General features: G+C 37.2%; 1 pseudogene across 1 annotated transcript in view; it reads right to left on the bottom strand.

The window, feature by feature from the left end:
- The window catches only part of LOC144251375 (methylglutaconyl-CoA hydratase, mitochondrial-like), a 115,902-nt pseudogene that overhangs the window by 42,622 nt on the left and 49,814 nt on the right, over positions 1–23,466 (bottom strand). Inside the window, exons 4-5 of the transcript XR_013342676.1 lie at positions 21,446–21,538; positions 19,808–19,864 (exon numbers count right to left, since the gene is read on the bottom strand). The product of XR_013342676.1 is annotated as a methylglutaconyl-CoA hydratase, mitochondrial-like (transcript). The remainder of the gene's footprint in view (positions 1–19,807; positions 19,865–21,445; positions 21,539–23,466) is intronic.

The raw sequence follows: 23,466 nt of genomic DNA, 5'->3' as shown, positions 1-23,466 counted from the left end.
AAAACAATAAAAAATAGCAAAATAAAAATGTATAGTATAAAAACCAATGAAGATAACACAGCATCATAAAAATATTTGATTAATCCAAATGATAGCAAAAAGAAAACAGGAACAAAAACAGATGGAATAGAAAAAAATAAGAAAATGAGAAATTTAAACAACAATGTGAATAATTAAATTAAACTTAAATGACTTGAATCTCCCAAATAAAAGGCAGTGGTTGTGAGATAGGATTAAAAAACAAGGCTCACCAGTATGCTGACTAACAAACACACACAGACTAAGAATATAGGGAGGAGAGCCCAGAAATGAACTAGAAAGGGCTGCATCCGGCCATCCTAGTCAAACGTACACTGCAGAAGCCATATGAATATCAGACACCGATTTTCAAAGCAAAGAACATTACTAAGGGGGAAAAAAGATGATTTTAAAAATAATACAAAGGTCAATTCACCAAGAGATGTGAGCAAACTAAATGTGCTCTTAACAGAACTTCAAAATACATATGGCAAATACAACAGAACTACAAAGAGAAAGGTGAAGAGTTTACAATTACAGTTGGAAATTCAAATTCTGATCTCTCAACAATTGTCAGAATAAGTGGAAAGAAAACCAGGAAAGGCATAGAAAATCTGAATAACGCTGTCAAACAACTTAATTTGTATTTACAGAACATTCTGCCAGACAAGAACTGAACATTAAAAAATGCTGAGAAGATCTAACAAAAATAGACACTGTGGTTCTAAAAAGTCAGGAAGATATCAAGTCTCCACAAACTGATCCAAAGACTGAATGTAACCGCAATCAAAATTCCAGCAGGATTTTGTAGAAATTGACATGCTGGTTCCAAAATTCATACAGAAACACGAAGGATCCAGATTAGATAAAACAACTTTGACAAATAAGTAGAAAAACTAATACTACCTGATTTCAAGATTATAATGCTATAGTACTCAACACAGTACTGTCCAGCTATAAACCACACCTATAAAAACACTTCATTTTTTTAAACAAAGGTACAACAAATGATGCTGGAACAAGCACTGTCTTTATGCACAAAGAATATTAACCCATACCTCACACCATATACAAAAACTGAATAAAAGTGGATCAGAGATATAAGTTTAAATCAAATCAAGAAAAGTTCTAAAAAAAAAAACAGGAGAAAAATATTTGTGACTTTAGGCAAGAATTTCTGAGAAATCACACCAAAAACATAATGTGTGAAAGAACAAACTGATAAACTAGACTCTGTCAAAATTAACATCTTTTGGTGTTTGAAAGACATAGTTAAGAGAATAAAGTCACAGATGGAAATAAAACATTTATGAAGCATATACTGAATAAAGGACTTGTATTTATAATGCTCAAAATAAGGAAACTCAAAACTCAAAATTGAAACAACCCAATAAACAAGTTAAACATCTGAATAGCTATGTCACCAGAGAAGAAATACAGATGACAGAAAGGAAGCTCAATACCATCAGACATTAACGAAATGCAAATTACAACCACAGTGAGATACCCTCCTCCGGTGAGAAAGACTAAAATCAAAAAGACTGACCTCACCCAGCAACCGCAGGGATGTGTGAAGAAACTCCGACTTCCCTTGCTGCCAGCGAGATCCTCACATGCTGCCAACACCAACACAGCATGTACGTCCAGATTGGTAGTATATTAAAAGTACAAACACGCACCGACCACGCAGAACCATTTCGGTCCTAGGCACTGGCCCTTAGTAACTGAAAGCATACATCCCTACGAAGGCTTGTACATATCCTGTTCCCAGCAGCTCTATTCATAACAGCCAAAACTGAAAATAAGCTAGATGCCTATCCATGCGTGAGGAGACAGACTGTGGCATACCCGTAAGATGCAATACCATTCAGCAATGGGAAGAAATTAGTATTTCAAGAGAAAGAAGTCAGGCAAATAAAAGATCACACAATGTATGATAATCACACAAAATTCTAGAAAATGAAAACTAATGTATTGTTCCAAGAAGTAGTTTGGTGGTTTCATAACAAAATTTCAGCGGGGGCGGGGGGGAGTGGATATGTTCTTTATTTTGACTGTGGCTATGATTTCATGGATGTATATATGTCAAAAGACATAGTGTCATGTGTATATATCAAAACATTTAGTACCAAATTGTATGCTAAAACATGTGGTTAATTGTATGTAAACCATACCTCCTTAAAGCTTTACAAGTACACAGGAAAGCTTTATAATTTGTTAAAGGCATTTGAAAAGAAGAAAAATTACAGCTAGCACCAATTAGGAACTAACAAGTGCTAATCTTTACAATGTGCCAGCTACTGTTACAGGCAGTTTACACGTCTGTCCTAGTCAGTTCTCACGACTCTATGAGCATTATTATTAGCTTCGTTTTACAAAAGCAGCAGTGGGAAAGGGAAAAATAATCTGCTTAAAGACATACGATTTGACTCCAGCCCAGAGCACCTCACTGGGAAGGTCCCGTGGTGAGTGCCTACTGTGCTTCACAGGTGGGGAAAAGCTAAGCCGATAGGTGCGTGTGATTTCTATAAGTGAAAGAAAAGGACTCTTAATTTCCAAATGAGAGTTCCTGTCATCAGGAGGCCAGGCACAGAAGTTCTCAGATGAAACACCCATGGGCACACACCAAAACATGCCTCTAGGACTGAACAGCTCACGCCCCTTCTCACATTACAGGCACTACAGAGTTAAAACATCAGTCACCAAATGGATGATGTGGGAAAAGGGAATTCAATTTTATTTTTAAAGGATGAGAGAAATGAACTTCCACACTTCCTAATTTACAGGGAAAACTAATTTACTGTCTTTCATTAACTTTCCACATATTTTATTTACTTACTCTGAGACAAGGGTAGTTTTATTTGTTGGTTTGTTTGTTTGGTACTGGGGATTGAACCCAGGGGCACTTAATATTCCCAGACCTTTTTATTTTTAATTTCATGACAGGGTCTTGCTAAGTTGCTTAGGGCCTCGCTAAGTTGCTAAGACTGGCTTGATACTCACGATTCTCCTGCCTCAGCCTCCTGAGCCACTGGGATTACAAGCATGCACCACGAGGCCCACCAAGGACAGGTTTTTGACATCTGCTTTCTACAGTGCTTCAAGTGATTCTTGAGACCATCTATTTAGCATGATACATAAAACAAACATTACAGACTATTAAAATGCAAATAAAGCTATCTTAATCACAGTTGGCCAAAAGGAAAGTAACATGCACCTCAAAAAATGAATATTCTTCTTTTTAAAAACACAACATGCTAGTTATTAAAAACAAGAAAAAATTAAAATGACAATAACAGACACATCAATTTGAGATTATAAAAAGCAACTGAATCAAAATCATCAATTATTTTATTATATAATTTGGACATATAAAATAATAAAGCTACTTTTTACAAAGAAAACTGGCAGTTAAATAACTTATTCCTATGATATTAATGCTGCAGTGTATTTTATAGACCCACTCTGAAGTTCACTGCCATCTTCAGGGGAAGAAATACATTCATTCAGTAATACTGAGTTCCGACTAATAGACCACATCCCTTGGTCTCACACACTGGGGAACAAGAGTCAATCCGTGACTCCACAAAGATTGAAAAATTGTATAGTATTACATTTATGATCTATTTTGAGCTGGTGTTTGGACAAGTTTGATGTTTAAATCAAGATTCCTTTTTATTATTCTTCTGCATGTAGCTGCCCAATTTTTCTAATATCATAATTGCTCCCCTGAAGCCCCTCTGTACCTGTCAAATATCAACTGACCACGCTCCTATGGATCTACTTCTAGATTCTGCTGTGGGGAAGAGGGACAGATCAACAGATCTACCCTTTCACTAATAATACATGAGTGTGCAGTGGCCTGACTTCTGGTGCAGTCTTTAAAGTGCCTCATCTACTAGCAGAGACATGGGCACAGCTCAGGAGTGAATGTCCAGGGGTTCACAAAACAACGCTGTAGACTTATTTTTGCTGACTTTTCTATTCATCATCTCTCTGGTGATGTGCAGTGCTCTGGGATGCCCTGCTTTGGGGGCCCTCTGGCCAGAACACTGTGGCTATATTTACATTACTTTGTCTTGGACTTCTAATGACTATGCCAATGCCAAAGGTCAAGGGGTGGAAAGAAAACCCACAAAGAAAAAGCAATGGGTACCTGTCTCACCCTCTTGAGATCACAGCTCTTTGGATTAAAGAAGATGGTTGCCTTCCCTTGGAATTTTTGGTGTTTTGGTTCCTCACAGCAACTGCGAACCTTCTAAGGAAAGTATTTCCCCATGCATCAAGCCTGAATTAAAGAGAGTTTTTCTGTACCAAAGTCCATTTGTAAGTTTCAGCATGCCTTTGGACCAGGTCAGTAAATGCTAAATGAATCCCACATTTTTATTTTCAGCCCAGACTGGCATTGGTATAACGGTCTGCTTGACTAATACTACACTTAGATATTCAATGGTGAGTTTTAACCAAGAACATGTGAAACAATCTTCCAAATCTGACTTTCTGTGTCTTGGTAGAAGGAAACTTCCTTTTCAGTTCCTGCAGTCGGAATCCCTGGAGCCATTCCTGCATCTCTCTTTTGTTTATGCTCCCATCCAATCTGTCAAGACACTCACTTTACTCCAACTTTGAGGGACACCCAGAGTCCAATGACATCCCTATGTTCACAAGAACAAGCCGTTCCCAGCCCACATCACACACAGATTCTAGCAGGAACAGGCGTCCTCCTTCTAACCTGCCCTGTTATTGCCCCCTTTTAGCACAGTGATCACAATGAAGCTTTAAAACTTTAAAGAGCATGTTGCACTTCTGTTGACAATCCACGTGCATCCCCTTCACACTGAGGTTAAAGGGACAGTACTGTAACAAACACCGCTATGATCTTTCCCTCCTCCCCACTGCTTCTTTGACAGCACCAACACTACACTCCTCCTCTGCCTCCCTACCATGGCTGTGGGGATGCAGTGAATACTCACAGCACACTCTCCCACCTAAGCCCTTTGGACTGGGTTTTATCTCTGTAGCAATGCTTTTGCCAAGATCCGTATGATTAATTTGTTGAAGGCATTTATCTTAACTCCCATATTACCTTCCCAGTGAGGCATCCCCTGAACCCTTGTTTTACGGTGTATGCCTCCACCACCGTCAGCTGCCCTCCCCTCTCTTGTTCTACAGAACTTTGCACCTCGGCCATAAAACACAACCTGCCATCTGCTGTGCCTACTGTTCCTGTGCTAGCAGGTAGGTGCACAGTGGCAGGATCTTGTTTGTTCACAGCTACCTCTCCAATGTCTACACCACTGCAGGGCTCAACAAATGTTTGCTAAGTGAATAATATGTTTGGAACACGGTGTGTGAACAAGGGGAGCAATTGCAGGACTGAGGTCAGAAGGGTGGCCAGAGAACTACCTTGTAGGCTTGGCCAACTGAGACTTACAGATTCTTGTTTCATGATGCCAGACAGAACTCACACTATTTTCTCTAAACTCAAGATACACAGTTTTAAATTGTTTGATTACAGACTTTATTGAATAGGGCAGTTAAGATACTGTATGCATGTTCAAACTCTCCTACTAGGTTTCAGAAAGTCAATTCCAAGGGGCAATGGTTGAGTTCTACATATCTTTCCTCCACAGCCACTAACAAAGTGGAAAGTCAACAATTACTACCCAAACACCCTCATTAAATATAAGGAGGTGGTCACTGAATTGCAATTTAACATACAAAGAAATGAGGCTTTGCAGTGTGTATGCTTATGTTTGAGGTATATTGATCAAAACACCAAAGACTTCAGAAAGGCGAATGAGTGCTAGATTTTAAGGAAGTCACCTCAGGAAGCACTACACAAGGTCCAACAATGCTGTCCATTGTTCATAACACTGGTGAAATGTGTGACGTTCTCAAGCCTCTTATGAAAATTAGCCTTATTTTTGTTGTTATATTTTTCTTCTTCCTGAAACAGTATGACCTTCTTCATCAGATTTGGCACAGAAAGATCTTTTGCTATTTATGAAAATCAAATTCACCCTCACAGGATGAAGATGAGTCATAGCTGAGGATATTCAAAAGATAAGCTCAGATTCTGATGTAAATTCTAAGAGAATTTCAACAAAGGTTATAAACAACCCTTTCCAAAATGACTACTGTGTTCAGGACAACACACACAGGATTTAAAAATCCATCATTACTTCATAGACACACCTTAAAATAGAGTTCCTGGAAAAGATGCCAAGAGACTGCCTTACTGCTAAACAGCAAACAATGACGCACAGTGATGTCCCCAGCCCTTCCCCCTGGGGAGCAGAAAATGAGACAAAACTGGCGGAGGCTCTTTTTTTGGTTCCATGAAACCTGAGTGTGCTATACTGTGTGTGTGTGTGTGTGTGTGTGTGTGTGTGTGTGTGTAAGGTTTCTAAGAGAATGCTAAAATTATACCCACAGTTATTCACTACCTTAATCAAGTGACCAAAGTTATCATCACCAGAAGTGGTAGAACCTAATATTTAGTGCTATATAATAAAATACCAATACAACATAGAGCATCACCCATTTGGTAGCCTCCAGAAAACATTTTCACTTAAACCTAACTATGAGGAAATACTGAGTGAAATTCAGAATGTGCAAACTTTATGAGATAATCTGCTAAACTCAAAAGAAATTAGAACTCAGGTGGGGGAAATGTGGAGATGGTGGCTAAAGTTTAAAAAGTTCAGTTAGATAGGAGAACAGATCCAAGAGATCCATTGTACTCTGTAGTAATTACAGTTGAAATAATATATTGCATCCATAAAAATTGCCAAGAGAGATTCTAATTATTCTCATTACATACATGCACACTACAGCATATGGTGTGGCAAAATTAGCATATATCAGTGTGTGTTTATATAAATATAGTGTATTGTATACAATTTTTACTTGTCAAAATTAAGGTGGTAGCAGAGGGGATATCTAGGCAGAAACCCTCGACTCCACAACAGCCCAGAAATAAGCAGTGAAAGAACAGCTGACCAAAGAGAAGCATAGACCCACAACAGGCATTTTCTGAGGATAAGCCCAAGCAGCCAGCAGAGAACATCAACCCAACCCTCACAAAGAGATTCACAGAGGAGCACCCACAGACACGAGCCAACATACCGTGCACCCAGATATAAGCCCACTGACCTGCAACTTGCATGCTAGAGAAGGCAGAAGTCCTACACCCCCTGACAAGCCATCCAGCACATCAACCAGAATACAGTTCTCTACCTTAGACCACTATACCCCACACATTCTGAAATGTATGTGGGGGAACACACATTAGCTATGACAGCCCTGGATACCCAAAGTTTTTCTTCAGAAGGGCATGCAAAACTGAATCCCCTAACAGGGAGTAACCTAGATGTTAAGTTACAGACAATTAGAGATCATCTCCTCCAAGCCAACAGAAAACCAGTAGGTACCTGCACACACCAAAGACAGGAGGGGGGTTCCTCCAACTATATCAGAGGAGGGCTGGTATGATCAAAACCTCCACACCGTGGGAAACTTAGAAGTAAAGCTGTGGAGTGGTGGGAATCTTGTAAAGGTTCCAAATTCTGATAAAATCCAAATCAGGAAGACATGAATAAGTAACTCCCACTTTGGCAGGGAATATCAAAAGCAACTCTAATACCAATTTTGATCTTAGAGATATTACTTTACATATTGAATTCATAGAGTTTCCCTAATTATTCATACTGTTGCCCTTGACCCAATTGATTGTATTTCTTATCAGTTTTTAAAGCATTTACTGGAATCATTCTTTCTTTTCCTAGCTCAAGTTTATAACTGCTCCTCTTACTCCCTCCATTCCCTCCAGTACTGCCTGCAACTGTCGCAATCTCCTCCTATTTTGTTTTCTTTTTCTTATTGTAGTTTTTCTATTTTTTCTTTGCCCACATTTTCTCTTCTTCCTCTTTCAAGCACTACTCCATGTCTGTAATAGTAATTTTATTACCATAATAATGAATTTAATTTAATTACTAATTAAGCAATTTGTTGCTTTAATAACTGTTCAACCTATTCAAGAACATCACAACAATTTTAATTGGATTAGAGGAACTATGGTTCAGTAAGTTTTAATTCCCCACCTCCGCCTTAAGGTTTATTGGTATATGGCTTTGCTTGGAAGTGGTTGTAGTTAATAAGGTTTAGTATCTTTTTTCAAAGTGGTGCTGATAGTGGGCACAGAAGATACATACTGAGTGGGTATATCAATACTTGGATATTCACTCATCCTGGGACACTTAAGAGAAAGAAGCACACTCAAAAATTCCGCGCCTAGGGCTGGGGATGTGGCTCAAGCGGTAGCACGCTCGTCTGGCATGCGTGTGGCCCGGGTTCAATCCTCAGCACCACATACCAACAAAGATGTTGTGTCCGCCGAGAACTAAAAAATAAATATTAAAAATTCTCTCTCTCTCTCTCTCTCCCCCCTCTCTCACTCTCTCTTTAAAAAAAAAAAAAAATCCGCGCCTAGAAATAGAAGAGATAACCACCCAAGTAGATGGGGAGACATACAAACAATATGAAAAAACAAGAAAACAAACCACATTAAACAGCCCGTAACACTTCAATCAATGATCTCCTGACACCACAGTGAGGAAACATTGTATGAAGAATTTAGAAAGTTCATAATTAAAGTGTTCAATGAACTAAAAGATGAAAGAAATGAGCTTAGAGAGAAAATACAGGAAGTGAAAGATCACTTCAATAAAGAGAGACTCTGAAAAACAAAACACAAATCTTGGAAATAAAAGAGTCAGTAAATCAAATTAAAATTCAACTGGAAACATCCCCAACAGATTAGACCACAGAGAAGACAGACTCTTAGGCCCTGAAAACAAAGTATATAATATTGAAAATAAAACTGACAATAAAGAAAGATGTTTAGAGACCATGTACTGAATATTAAAGAAATCAGGGATAACATTTGGAGGCCAAATCTAAGAATCACTGGCGTAGTAGAAGACATTGAAATGCAAACTAAAGAAATACAAAACTTTTTTGGGGGGTAGGGGGGCATCAGTATCTGGAACTGAACTCAAGGGCACTCGACCACTGAGCCACATCTCCAGCCCAATTTTGGAAGACCCTAACCAATGTCTAGATAAACAATTAAAGACCAATACCCCTGAAGAAAACAGATGCAAAAATCCCTAATTTAAATATTAGCAAACCTCACTCAAAAATACATTAGGAAGATAGTAGTACACCATGATCCAATGAGTTTCACTGTGGAATGCAAGTTTGGTTCAACATATCCAAATCAATACATGTAATTCACCATATAAATAGAACTAAGGGCAAGAATCATACAATCATCTCAATAGATGCAGAAAAAAGTCTTTGGCAAAATCCAGTACTTTTTCATGCTAAAAATGCTGGAGAAACTATGAACAAAAGAAACTTACCATAAAATTATAAAGGCTATCTATGACAAATCCAATCCAGAATAATACCGAATAAATAAAAACCAAAAGCATTTCTTCTAAAATCAAGAACAAGGCAAGGATGTGCACTCTCACCACTCCAATTCAATTTAGTTCCTTGAAACCCTAACTAGGACAATCAGGCAAAAAGGAAATTAATGGGATTATAAATAGGAAAGAAGTTAAATTAAATCAACAGCTTTCCTATACTCAAATAATGAGCCAACTGAGACAGAAATCAGGAAAACTATCCCATTCAAAAAATAAACCTCAAAAAATAAAATATTTAAGAATAAATCTAATCAAGGAGGTAAAAGACCCCTATAATGAAAACTACAGAACACTAAAGAAAGAAACTGAAAAAGAAAATGGAAGACCTCCCATATTCTTGGACAGGCAGAATTAATATTTTCTATAAATGGCCATACTACAAAAAGCAATATGTAGATTTAATGCAATCCCCATCAAAACATGACATTCTTCACAGAACTAGGAAAGAAAGTTCTTAAAAGTTCATTTAAGAAGAAAAAAAAACAGACCCTCAAAACCAATGAAATACTGAGCAAGAGTAATGCTAGAGTCATCACAATACTTGATCTCAAATTATACTATAGAACTACAGTAACAAAAATGCATGTTATTGGCATCAAAACAGACATGAAGACGAAATAGAATAGAATAGAATAGAATAGAATAGAATAGAATAGAATAGAATAGAATAGAACAGAATAGAATACACAGAGACAAACCCAAACAAGGACAGTCATCTGATACTCAAGTCTTTCTAACAAATAGTGCTAGGAAAACTGGATATCCATACAAAGAAGAATCCTTTTTGCCTTGCACAAAACTCAACTCAAAGTGGGTCAAAACAGTACTTAGACCAAAAATTTTAACATATGCTAGAAGAAAACATAGGTTCAACACTCTGACATAATGGCACCAGTACCTAAATTCCTTAGTAGGATTCCTAAATCTCAAATAATAAAACCAAGAATCACAAGTGGGACGGCATCAAATTAAAAACATTCTGCAAGGCAAAGGAAATAATTGAGCATGAAGACAAGAGAGCTTACAGAGTGAGAGAAAAATCTGCCAGCTACTCCAGACAGGGGATCAATTAATCCAGGATATATAAAGGACTCAAAAAGTCTAAAACCAAAAAAAAAACAAATAACCCATTGAATAAATGGGCAAAAGAACTAAACACATGTCTCAAAAGAAGAAATAAGAGTTGGGCATGGTGGTGTACACCTGTAATCCCAGTGGCTCAGGAGGCTTAGGCAGGAGGATGAATTCAAAGCCAGCCTAAGCAAATCAGTGAGGCCCTAAGCAACTCAGTGAGATCCTGTCTCTAAATAAAATATATTTTTAAAAAAGAAGAAATAAAAATGGTTAACAAAGATATGAAAAAATATTCGATATCCCTAAATATCAGGGAAATGCAAATCAAAACTATGTTAAGATTTCAAGCGCCAGGCACGGGGCACATGTATACCTGTAATCCCAGCAGGTGGGGAGGCTAAAGCAGGAGGATGGTGGGTTCAAAGCCAGCCCCAGTAAGAGCTATGTACTAAACAACTCAGAGAGATCCTGTCTCTAAATCAAATATAAAATAGGGCTGGGGATATGGCTCAATGGTCAAGTGCCCCTGAGTTCAATTCTGGTACCCCTGTCCCACCAAAAAAAGATTTCATCTCACTCCAATTACAATGACAATCATAAAAAATACAAATAATAAAAAAATGCTGGCAAGAACGTGGGGATAAAGGTGTTTCTCATACATTGTTGGTGGGACTACATAAGCACTTTGGAAAGAAGTATGAAGATTCCTCAAAAGACTAGGAATAGAACTACCATTAAACCCACCTACCTAACTCCTTGGTATTTATTCAAAGGAACTAAAATCAGCATACTAAATTTTTTTTGGTGGTACCAGGCATTGGTCTATGTTCCCTCAACTCTTTTCAGCTTTCATGAACAGGACAACCTCAGGAAAAAGGTCAGAAAACTTTTAAAATTCTATATTTGTTAAACTCATAATTTTGATCCAATATGCATAGGTTAATATGTTTTTCTTATTACACTCTGCTTTATTCTAAGGCCAATTTACAAGGGTTAACTCTCAATCAAATAGGTTTTAAAAAAATAAGCTACAAGGCTTTTGTGTGTCTGTTTGCTTTGTGTGGGTGCACCCGTGTACTGTCTGACTCTATGTATTGCCACGTCTATATATTTGGTACAAAAAATTGACATATGAGCTCATAGATTAAAATTTTTTAAAAAATGGATCCAAATACTTTTGGTTAATATGATTTAAAAGGGTCAATTCAAATTGGGAAAATAGATAAAATGTCTTTAAAGTTACTAATGCACAGTTTTGTTTCTAGATGGTTAAACAGCTGTTAAAATGTTAATGTCTATAAAGTGTTTGATATACATCATCTCTAGGATTTTTATTCAACAACAAAAAAGATTACTAATACTATTTAATGCACTTGTCTGATACCTTGTTTTTTAAAAAAGATACATAAATTACATCTAAACCTATATGAAATGAATCATGGATGTGTTTGCTAGAGACATCTAATTGGTTTACAAAGTTAAAATGCTGACTGTTAAATATAATATCAAGTACTCTTAACTCCTTAAATTCCAGAAGGTAAAATATTTAAACAATGTTGGCGTTTTCATAAATTGGTAAACTAAAAAGGAAATTTAAAATTATCTTGTGTTATTATAAAAACAAGGTTACTGTAAATTACAAAGTCCCAACAGGTATAATTCTACATAAAAGGAGTCAAGAGGTTTCAACTGTATTTCAATTAAAGTACTGTAAATAACAAATATTTCATCTTATTAAAATAGATTAATTTATCTAAATTCAAAAATTTATAAGGTTTATTTCAAGGTACAAACAAAAAAGGATCAATGGATTAAAAATTATTAAAAAGTTCTAAATATAAAAATATATTTAATAAAAAAGGTTTCCAGGTAAAAAGTCTTCATGTGATAAAATATAATTATAATACATGTAAGTAAACAATAAAAGGGTCTAATTAAGTAATATAAAGGTCTATAAATAAAAGACAAATATTAAAAGGTTTATATGTAACTAAGTTGGTTATATATGTAACATAGTTAAAACTATTCAAGGTTGTTCCCTAAAGACAAATAATAATGTACTGATATATTTATATGTTAAAATAATAAAAACTTCTAAAAATATTAGTTACATTGTGTCTGTTAAGTTTTATCCCCTAGAACAAGTAATCTTGGAGAAATTAAGGTTTGTACATCTGTGGCTAAACAGCAACTGTTATTTTAAAGTATTGTCCTACATTACAGAGTCAAGATTTTCCTTGAAAAGCTAACCTTGGTTAATATAAAAACATCAATAAAAATGTGGTAAATATGTTCATATCTTTCAGGTATACAAGTCTTTAAGGTAAAAAAGGTTTAAAGAAACATTTTATCAAGCTGCTATTCTCCAAACTAAAATTGTCTGTAATGGTAATTTAAACTTATAAAGATAATAAATTTTATTGGAGATTTATTTATATCATTTGATGTTTTGTAACCAAATCTTATGTTACTTTTACAATAAGATACAAAAATTTAAAGATATTTTAAAAAGTAAGAGAGCCTAATTTTTTAAAGATTAATAATTTAAAACATTTTGCCACTTTTCCACCTGGAAAAAAATGTTAAGGGCTCTCAGCCTTTCCTTAATTAATGTTTCAGATGTATGTCATATTGTACTACTAAAATTCATACAGAGTCAGAAAACAATATATGTAAATTTTATAAAATTATATCTAAAAAGAGAGACAAAGATCAACTTTAAAATTAAAACATTTTACCTAAGATTGTGAAGAACCCTGCCTTACCTGAGATAAGGCTCTGCCTCCCACCTTACAGCATGTCAAAGTAGGCCACGTTTCAGTTAATTTAAAGTTATATTCAAAAATTAACTTTATTGGAAAAATTACTGTGATCTCAAATAAAAAATATAATGTATAACTCAGCCAAGGCTCAAAATTATATACAAGCTAAATATATTTTCACTATTGTTAATTTCACTTTGTATTTTCATTATAACTAAAAAAAAAAATGTGACCACTACACTTAGAGCAACCAAGAGACCTTTACTGTGACAGTGTCTGATTAACACAAAAGAGAGAGAGAGAGAGAGAGAGAGAGAGAGAGAGAGAGAAGGAAAGAGAGAAAGGAAAGAAAAAGTGAGAGGGAGAATGAGAAACAGGGAAAGTGAGAGAAAAAGGAGAGAGCAAGAGAGGAGGACCTGGCAAAAGAGAGTTTTTATAGCCAAAATCTAATGGAGTCTCTAGGTCTGCAAGCTGCCTTGTTGGCGTAGAATGATTGGATCATACAGTAGATGCTAAGGTTTCATCTTCTCCTTCAGGCAGATCTTCAGCATTACATAAATTAATAAATAAAATAAGGATATTGTGTTATGTAAAAATTAACTGTAAAAGTTAAAGCCCAGCATTCTTACTTTAAAACGGGTAAAACTAACTTGCTGGATGTTTAAGGCCAAATTTAAATATTAAGTTTAAAATAAAGGGGCCAAAGAAACCAATATTTGACTCTTGCCCTCTAAGTCAGCCTGAACCCAGGACAGGGGAAAAGCTTTGCAACTCTGGACCACACAACCTCTCAATAAGGGAGATTAATGAGACCTCTGAAGAACAGAAAGCCAATGAGTGTCCATGCTGCAAACCAGGAGGGTCATTTAAAAAGGAGACATGCCTGATGCTTCCAAGGGAAGCCATCTGGTCAGCAAGACCTTGACCCATCCTAATGCAGATGACACTAACAGAGCAAAAGTGGGGCTCACAAGTTCCCCAAAAAATGTCCTCCAAGGAAACTCAGCTGACTCTTACCAATAGATAGGAACAAGGTCAGTTTGACCAGCTTGGTCTTAAACACCTAGTAAAACAGTTAAAACCAAAGCACAGCCATTCCTGGACATTTAAAAACAAACAACAGTTATTTTAATGTAACTTAAAATGTACACTAGTGTTAGCATCCCCCAAAATAAGAAAGACTGGAGACAACAGAAGAGAAATTCTTAGGCAAAAATGCCTGATAACTACCAATAAACATTGCCAGAAGTTTTTAGTCAGTTTAAGGCCTACAGATCTTCCTAACCTCCTACACAGGAAGATATAATCAGTGTTTATTAATATAATTATCTAATCCTAAGTAACAAAGGATCTTTACTGAACACAGAGGTTATGCCAAAAAGGTATTTTTACAAAAATCAGATGACATTAACAATAATTTAACTAAATATTGTGTCTACATTCCTGATAATTCTGACAACGTTAAAAAAAAAGTGCCTTATTGGGCTTTGTTAGGCCTTGTTATGGGGACAATTTCTCAGGTCTTCTGCCTCCTGGTAAACAATTATTAATTTCTGTCATTTTCAAGATATTCATGGACAGGTTCCAGATGCTACAACTGCTATTTTGTATTAACCTTACTTCAGCACTCATGTCTTTTTGTTTCTCTCATAGAAGTGCCTACCCCAGGTGACTTTACATCCTGTTGCTCCTGAGCCAGATTTTTACCATGGACTTCTTGACCCATTCAGTTTCTAAAATGGGACTCCAAACTGCTCATCCACTGCACATTGCCCCTTTTCAGCTGGAAGTAGCAAGAACGGTCATCGCCCTTTTCCCTTACAGCAGTAGGAGGTCCCTAATATTAGAGAAAAAAATTATGGTCAACACAGATGTTTGCCAATATGTCTAGCTCAGGAAGATGTACCTGGGAAACTGCTCCCAAGATCACCCTGGGTGATCTTCCATAAAGAGACACTCGCTTCCACAACCCAACTTATAAGTGGGACAACTTCCCATTCACCAAAAATTGTGCTTCCCAGGTCCCACTTTGAACTCCTTGCCTAAATCTCCAACCTGTCAATAACTCTGAACTATGTAACCCACTATTTTGATGGAGTAAAGGGAAAAAAACACCTGAACTTATTAAAAGGCCAGGCCCCACTGATTTATCAACATAGACTGGCTGCCCCCATTTTAGTTCCCCTCCTGGCTGGTTTGGGAAGTCCCTCAGCTGTCAAATAGATATAGATTTAGGAAAACTAGAAAGGTCAATCTCCAAACTAGAGGTTTCACTAGACTCTCTGACAAAAATAGTCTTACAGAACAGATGAGGTCTAGATGGTCTCTTTATGAAACAAGGAGGACTTTGTATGGCTCCAGGAGAAACTTGTTTCTCTGCAAACCATTCTGGGATAATAAAGGACAGTTTGGTGCTTGTGAGAAACAGGTTAAAGATAAGAGAGAAAACACTAGAAACTTCAGGCAATTGGTTCTAAAACCTATTCTCATGGTCCCCTTAGTTGACTACCATCATTTCAGCCATAGTTGGGTCCTTAGTCCTTCTCCTGATTGGTATTACTGTAGGACCCTGCCTCTAAAAAAAAACCTCCTAAACCATATACACAAGAATATAGGTGAGGTCGAAGTTATGGTCTTACGAGCTCAGTACAATCCCTTAGACACATAAAGATGGGGAAAAAAAAACCAAAACAACAACTGATGCCTAATGATGTGCAAGATTGACATCAAACCTACTAAAACCAGTGGGGAATGTGATAGTAGGAGCAAATGTGACTCCATTTTGTTTTATGACTTCATCCTGTAAAACAACCATGCCAAGTAGAAGAGTCATGACTGGAGCAAGATGTTCTTTTCCTTTTGCTATAGAAACCTTTAGATGGGGTAGACAGAGAAGATGGGAGTGGAGGGGAGGGGAGGGGAGGGGAGGGGAGGGGAGGGGGGATAGTAGAGGATAGGAAGGGCAGCAGAATACAATAGACACTAGTATGGCAGTGTGTACAAAAGTGGATGTGGAATCGATGTGAATCTGCAATCTGTTTACAGGGTAAAAATGAGAGTTCATAATCTGCTTGAATCAAATGTATGAAATATGATATGTCAAGAGGTTTGTAATGTTTTGAACAACTAATAATAAAAAAAAGAAAAGAAACCTTTAAGAACACAAAACTATCTAATGGGGTATTGTTTCTGTAACTAGGGTAACGGGGCTCTGTTTCTGTAACTGGGGTGACTGAACTAACTGTGATTGGTTAGGCTTCCCTCCGCTTGACTGCACTGTCCCGCTTTTGTAACCTGGCTTGCTTGCATTGGCTAGACCCCCTGAACATCCCTTTTGCGGTTTTCAGGCTTATAAGGAGTGCCCTTGCAATTGTGCAGGGCTGATCAGGGGAACAGCTTTATGTTCTGGTCAGCCGCCACCAGTGTGCTTCAATAAAGGCTTGATTCGATTATACATGAGTGGTCTGGAAGTCAGTTTTTGAAACCCTGTGATGAAGCTTTAACTATAACAGTACAATGAATCAAAATGCATTCTACTGTCATATAATACACACACACACACACACACACACACACATATATATATATAATTAAAATAAATAAATTTTTAAAAAAAGAAAAAGAGAATCAGCTATTTCAGCGGTGGGGGGGGGGGCGCGGGGCAGGGCACGGTACCAGGAATTGAACTCAGGGGCACTCGACCACTGGGCCACATACCCAGCCCTTTTTTGTATTTTATTTAGAGACAGAGACTCACTGAGTTGCTTAGTGCCTCCCATTGCAGAGGCTGGCTCTGAACTCACAATCCTCCTACCTCAGCCTCCCGAGTCACTGGGATAACAGACATGTGCCATTGTGCCCAGCCAGAACCAGCTATTATAGATAAATGGGAAAATATTAAAGCACTATAATTTTTATGATAACATTTATTTAATAAAAATTAGAAAAATAATCCCATTCATGAGAAAACATAAGAACAAATTCATTCAAATCTACCAAAAAAAAAGTATTCTAATTAATGGGTCCACTTGAAAAGAATGCTGAAGAACTTAAGTACACTGGGAGAAATTCTGATTTCTAGAACTCACAAGGCATAGTACATTGCCACTCACTCATGAGGCATTCACAACAGAAGGAAGGAAGCCAATAAAGCTCACCCTCATTTCTGAAGTACAATCCATTTTTTTCATTATAGAAGTGTTTTAACTTTTGGTTGTTTTAATACAAAACACTTCATCTTCAAGGCATGGTAAGTACTCAAATTATCAAGTTCAGTTTCCTCCCATCCCCAATCTCTTCCACTTACTAACCCTGGTCTAAACATATTACTTTAATATCATTGAAAAGTGACAGTATCAGTTTCCAAAGAGTGCTGTAACAAAAAATACCACATATTAACAACAGAAATTTATTCTCTCAGTTTTGGAGGGCAGAAATCCAAAATCAAGGTCTCCGTGAGGCTGGATCCTTCTGGAGACTCTGAAGGAGAAACTGTACCATGGTGCCCTCCCCCACACTTTGGTGGCTGCAGACTATCCTTGGCATTGCCTGGCTTATGCGTGCATTATTCCCCTGTCTTCACATGATCTTCTCTTCTGCCTGTTTCTTTTCTTTCTTGTAAGGATACTTTCTCATTGAACCTTAGAGTCTATCAGATAATACAGGATATGCTCATTTTGAGACCCTTTAATTACATCTTTAATGATCCTCTTTCCAAATAAGGTCACATTTATAGGCTCCTAGATTGCCATAGCTTGTGGGAAGGAACGAGGATGCACCATGCAAGCCACTATGTTTCTAGGATTAGTTATATCCTAATTACCCCTAAATGTTTATTTCTTAAAAGAAATTCCAAGATGTGCAATGTCACACTTTTTCTCCATTTCATTTTATTTCACAATTAGTTATCTGGTAATTTTTTTCAAATAGATTCATTCTCTTACAAACCCTTCTCTAGTGTTTTCATTAGTTACTATGGACAAGGTAGGCATGGTAGAACAGATAGATATTAAATGCTTTGGGCTTAAAAAATAGCATTTTTGTGGATGACCAAAATAGAATACTCTCATGCATGAACTGAGTAGTCTTCAATTTCACTATAACTTAAGTCTAAATTTCTACCTACCTTATGTTTTAATTCTTTACCCTAGCCAGGACACATACTCTTTAAACATACAATTTAAACCTATTCATCTGCAGACATCTGTCATGTTCAACACTGTATTTAATTTTTACAGGGTACAGTTATTTCATCCATAACACTGATAAGCTGTCATTTACATGTGAAAGTTACCAAGGAAGGTTACTATACCATACACATCCTTAAGTGAAGACAACTGTTTCAAAGCAGGACATCATGAAATGGGAATATCTCCAAATTCTCTAAATCACAATAGCAAAAAATTCAGACTTATAAATGATGCAAAATTTCACTGTCAATGTTGAAACGGTGCTTTCTTATATGACACTCACAAAAGCAGCAGCTCATCTATGTTCTTCATGGGAACAGAAGAAACAAAACCTCTTCAGCTCCAAATTCAGGCTACCCACTAACCCCAACCTTTGTCCTGCTGTACAAAAACAAAAAATATGGCCCAAAGCCTGGGAAGATGCTCACTTGGATCTGAAATGTTCCCTAAAGGCCCATGTATTCAAGACCTGGCCCCAGCTTTGTTTTCTTGGCTGGTGGGGCCTGGTAGGAGGAAGCGGGGGTCACTGTGGGCATGCCATTAAAGGTGGTTTTGGAACTTAGGCCCCTTTTTCCCTCTTTGCCTTCCAGCTGCCATGTAATTTCTCACCACAGGTCCAAAAGCAATGGAACCAACCATGGACTGAAACTTCCAAAACCATGAGCCAAGGTAAACCTGTCCTCCTCCTACATGTCTACCTCAGTGATACAAAGATGACCAACAGAGAAGCCATCTCTCCTCTTCTACTCAGGGTCTGACTGTGTGCAGGAAGCTCTCAGTTAGGGCACACACATTTAGATGCATGAATAAAAGTTTCAAAACTGGAGCTGGGGTTATGGCTCAGTGGTAGAGCACTTGCCTAACATGTGTGAGGCACTGGGTTCAATTCTCAGCACCACATATAAATAAATGAACTAAATAAAGGCCCATCGACATCCAAAAAATACTAAAAAAAAAAAAAAGTTTCAAACTGCCAGGTAGTCCTTTAACAAAAGAGATCCAAGCAGTGATATCAATGTAGACTGTACAATAATTGAAAACTTAAAATAACATAGAAAAGCAAAGAAAACAGCACAAAAAGAAAGTAATATCCAGTATATGACCACCATCTGCAGCTAAAAAGGAGCATATTTTGAATAGGGATTTCACTAAAAGAGCCAACAATACAGTAGTCTCCTTTGCCTTTTCCATGAACAGAATTTTGCCTTAGACACTGTAACTGGGAACACAGTAAGAATACTGAGAGACAGGAGTGAACAATTCATACCTCCACCAGGAATAATTGCCAACTTTGTTTCAACCAGGCCCATTTTTGCAGAGGAAGCTACAAAGAAAAAAGAAAATTAAGAAACATACACATCATAGCATTAAAAAACCACAACTTGAAAGAGTTAGTAAACTAAGATACATTAGAACACTGTTTACTAATTTAACTGGTGTCACTTTTTTTTTAATCACTTCAAAAGATACTTAGAGAAACAAGAAAATACTCTAAATTACTTATATATAAGGAGAGTAACACAACATTTTCTGTTAAAAACTGCTTGGCAGTGAATTCGTTTTTGATGGTAAAAGACAAGAACTGTAACTATATTATTAGAGCTAATACTACTTGAAGGCTTGGATCTCAGTAATTATTCAGGATCAGGAGAGGGACTGTGTCTAACAAGCACAAATTCTTTAGCTGCCTGAATTGTCCTCTAGATCAAACAGCTTAATATATCAGATATGGCAACTTCTCAAGACCATGTCTCTAGTTACTTTCAACAAATAGTTTTACTGTTTGACAGTTGGGAAGCATTCCTTTTTTTATGTTTGTTTTCACAAGTACCTTACAACATCTTCATCATTTCTTAATGTGCATATTCAAATGTACTTAGACTATTTTTCACATCCTCATTACAAGAGCCTGCATTCTTTCAAAATGGATTCCAGATACCTTAGCTTGTCAATTGAAAAGCAAACTGATCTCTAGCACCATAAAACAATAACTGATTTCATCATTAAAAGAATATATAGGGACTTAAAGTAGAAAGAAAGAAAACATACATAAGGACAAGCAACCACTAGTCTCAAGACACAATCCAAATTATTTAAATGAATTATACTGACTCTACTTTTAATATGCAGCCATATCAGGTGACAATGGGAGCCAAGGGAAGAATAATGCCTGCTGTCTGCTGTCTGATCAGTCCCAGAGCCCATGGAACAGGTAGAGCTGAAACCCTCTGGAAGACATTGTCCAGAAACATCAACACAGAAGATTGGTATGCAAACTTACTCCAGGGGGGTAATAGAACTGTGGCCTGTGATTCCAGTTCAGTCACCCCTTTGGCCTTGTTACTTCCCCTCTTTCTGTTCCCAGCGTCTTCCTGCACCAAAGCACTGTGCTTGCAGGGTTGCTAGGCACACTGAGTGACTAAATATATGTCAAGTGTGTACCAGGCACCTGGGCAGCACTCAGTAACTGGTCAACACTAATTGTCTTCATTATTTTCATAACCATCTCTACATACTCAGAAAACCACTTAGGAATAGAATGAATTGCAAAGGGATTATGTTATTATTACTGCACTTAAGAGTTATTAAGTACTTGGTCTAAGCACTCCCACAGTGGTTTCCCCCATTTAGGGGGGGGGGAAACTCATCTGAAAAGGACAAGACCTACTGTTCAAACTCACATCTGTCTGACCTAACATCTCTTCCTACTGCCATAAAACAGCAAGAGACAACAGAAGATCCCTTTCTTCAGTGGGGTTCTAAATGCACCATGAGGCCCAACAGGTGACTTTTAAAATGTCTCACTCAAAAACAGGACCAGAACAAAATACTGGAATTAACTCAAAAGTAAATACAAAATCCATTTTTGAACATTACATTTTTAATAGGATCAATTCCCACCTACCTGCTACTCGTATATCACAGGCCAGAGCCAATTCAAGACCACCACCTAGCGCAAGGCCATCTATTGCTGCAATCGTTGGCACTGGAAGATTAGCTGAAACAGGATGACAAAGGTCATGCTTCTTCAATTAGTTCATTATCTCACTATGTAATTCCATTTTTTGTGAATACATTTTTAAATGGGATATTGTATATAGACTCTATATCCATTTTACCTTTAGCAAACCATTTACATCTCCATCATTATTCTTCAAAAACTTTTATCTAATGATTGCATAGTGTTCCACCACTTGAATATACAATAATCATCTTTAAACCTTCCTACATTAATGAATTTTTCATAAATGCTTTTGGTCAAATTAATAGTTCTATGACTTTTTATAGTATAGTGTTTTACAAGTTGTTTGGTTCATAAAAATTTCAAGGTGAAATGACACGCATAACTCAAATTCATGATCATTTAAGGGCTACTTGGAGGCTAAGAATGACAACCTCATTTAAAGAAATGATATATGCCGTACAAGAAAGAAAAAGCCCAACCAGTTGCTGTGGCAGCTCCACCATTTAGTGACAGGTGCTCAATGGGCTCCACCCAAACTCACACCTCCTGGGGAGGAGACTTTGGAAGCTTGCCCAGAGGCATGACTGGGAAAAAGCCACCATTCACAGAACTCTAAACCACACTTCTGGAGTCTAGAGAAAGAATATTATTGTATAGAGATTTTTGTAAGTTACAATATACAGATTTGGCTAGGCATAGTGGCATATGCCTATAATCCCAACAACTCGGGAGCTGAGGCAAGAGGATCACAATTTCAAGGCCAGCCTGGTAACTTAGTGCGACCCCTTATCGAGATAAAAAATAAAAAAGAGCTGAGGATATAGATATAGCTCATGGCACAGTGCCCCTGGCTTCTATCCCCAGTGCTGGGAGTGGGGGACATTTTACTTCTGTAACTTGTCAAAAAATGACTGGTTATATTCATTGATTACTCTGTAAAACAGAAAAATTTCTATTAGTTTTAATTCTGACTATGGGAATATGAAGTTAGGCTGGCTAATCTTATTATATAAAGAGAATACAGGTTTTTAAAAGATGCCATCCCATGTAGCACAGTGGTAGAATGCTTGACCAACATGTGCAAAGCCCTGGGTTTAACCACTGGACCACAAAATAAGGTGGGGAGGCATTAGTCCCTAAAACCTCTCTCTTTCATTAGTATGCTAACAGATGAAATTCCCCAAGAGAGGCAAATCATTTTATTTCTTTAGAAACATATGAATTTGCCCAGTGCAGTGGTGCATGCCTGTAATCCCAGCGGCTCAGGGGGCTGAGAAAGGAGGATCGCAAGTTCAAAGCCAGCCTCAGCAAAAGCAAGGCACTAAGCAATTCAGTGAGACCCTGTCTCTAAATAAAATACAAATTAGGGCTGGGGACATGGATCAGTGCTCAAGCGCCCCTGAGTTCAAGCCTCAGTACCAAAAACAAAAACAAAAACATGAATTTGTGGACTGGGGATGCAGCTGAGCAGTTAGAGCACTTGCCTATCATGTGCCGATGCTCAATGATCAATCCACAATACAAAAAAAAAAAAAAAAAAAAAATCCCCAAACTTGAAGTATGCTGAATCTCACCCATTCGCACATCAAGAAATTTTCCAGTCTTACTCTGAGACTAAAGTCTGAAAAGGCAGAGAAAGAGCACACATGTGCAGCTGCCACCCAAGACAGAACACTCTAGCAAGAGCAGAGATGCATAGGGCTTTTGCACAGGGAAGACACCTAATGTTCTTTTCTAGCACACTTAGCAGGGGAAAGAAAGATTTATCAGTGTTGACAATCAGGAAATGAGTTTAATGTACAAACACTATCTAGTGAATTTTAACTTTAAAAGAAAAAAATCAATAAAGTGATTAAATGGCAACTTAATCTCAATGGTTCCCCAAAGTCATCTTAAGCTCCAACAAATGAAATAGAATGACTTTGTCACTTGCTCATGACACTTCCTCCTTCCTAAGAACC

The sequence above is a fragment of the Urocitellus parryii genome (assembly GCF_045843805.1).
Source record: "Urocitellus parryii isolate mUroPar1 chromosome 13 unlocalized genomic scaffold, mUroPar1.hap1 SUPER_13_unloc_14, whole genome shotgun sequence".
Classification (NCBI taxonomy): Eukaryota; Metazoa; Chordata; class Mammalia; order Rodentia; family Sciuridae; genus Urocitellus; species Urocitellus parryii.
The sequence above is the reverse complement of the archived record's forward strand: the minus strand, read 5'-3'. Positions and strand labels throughout refer to the sequence as shown.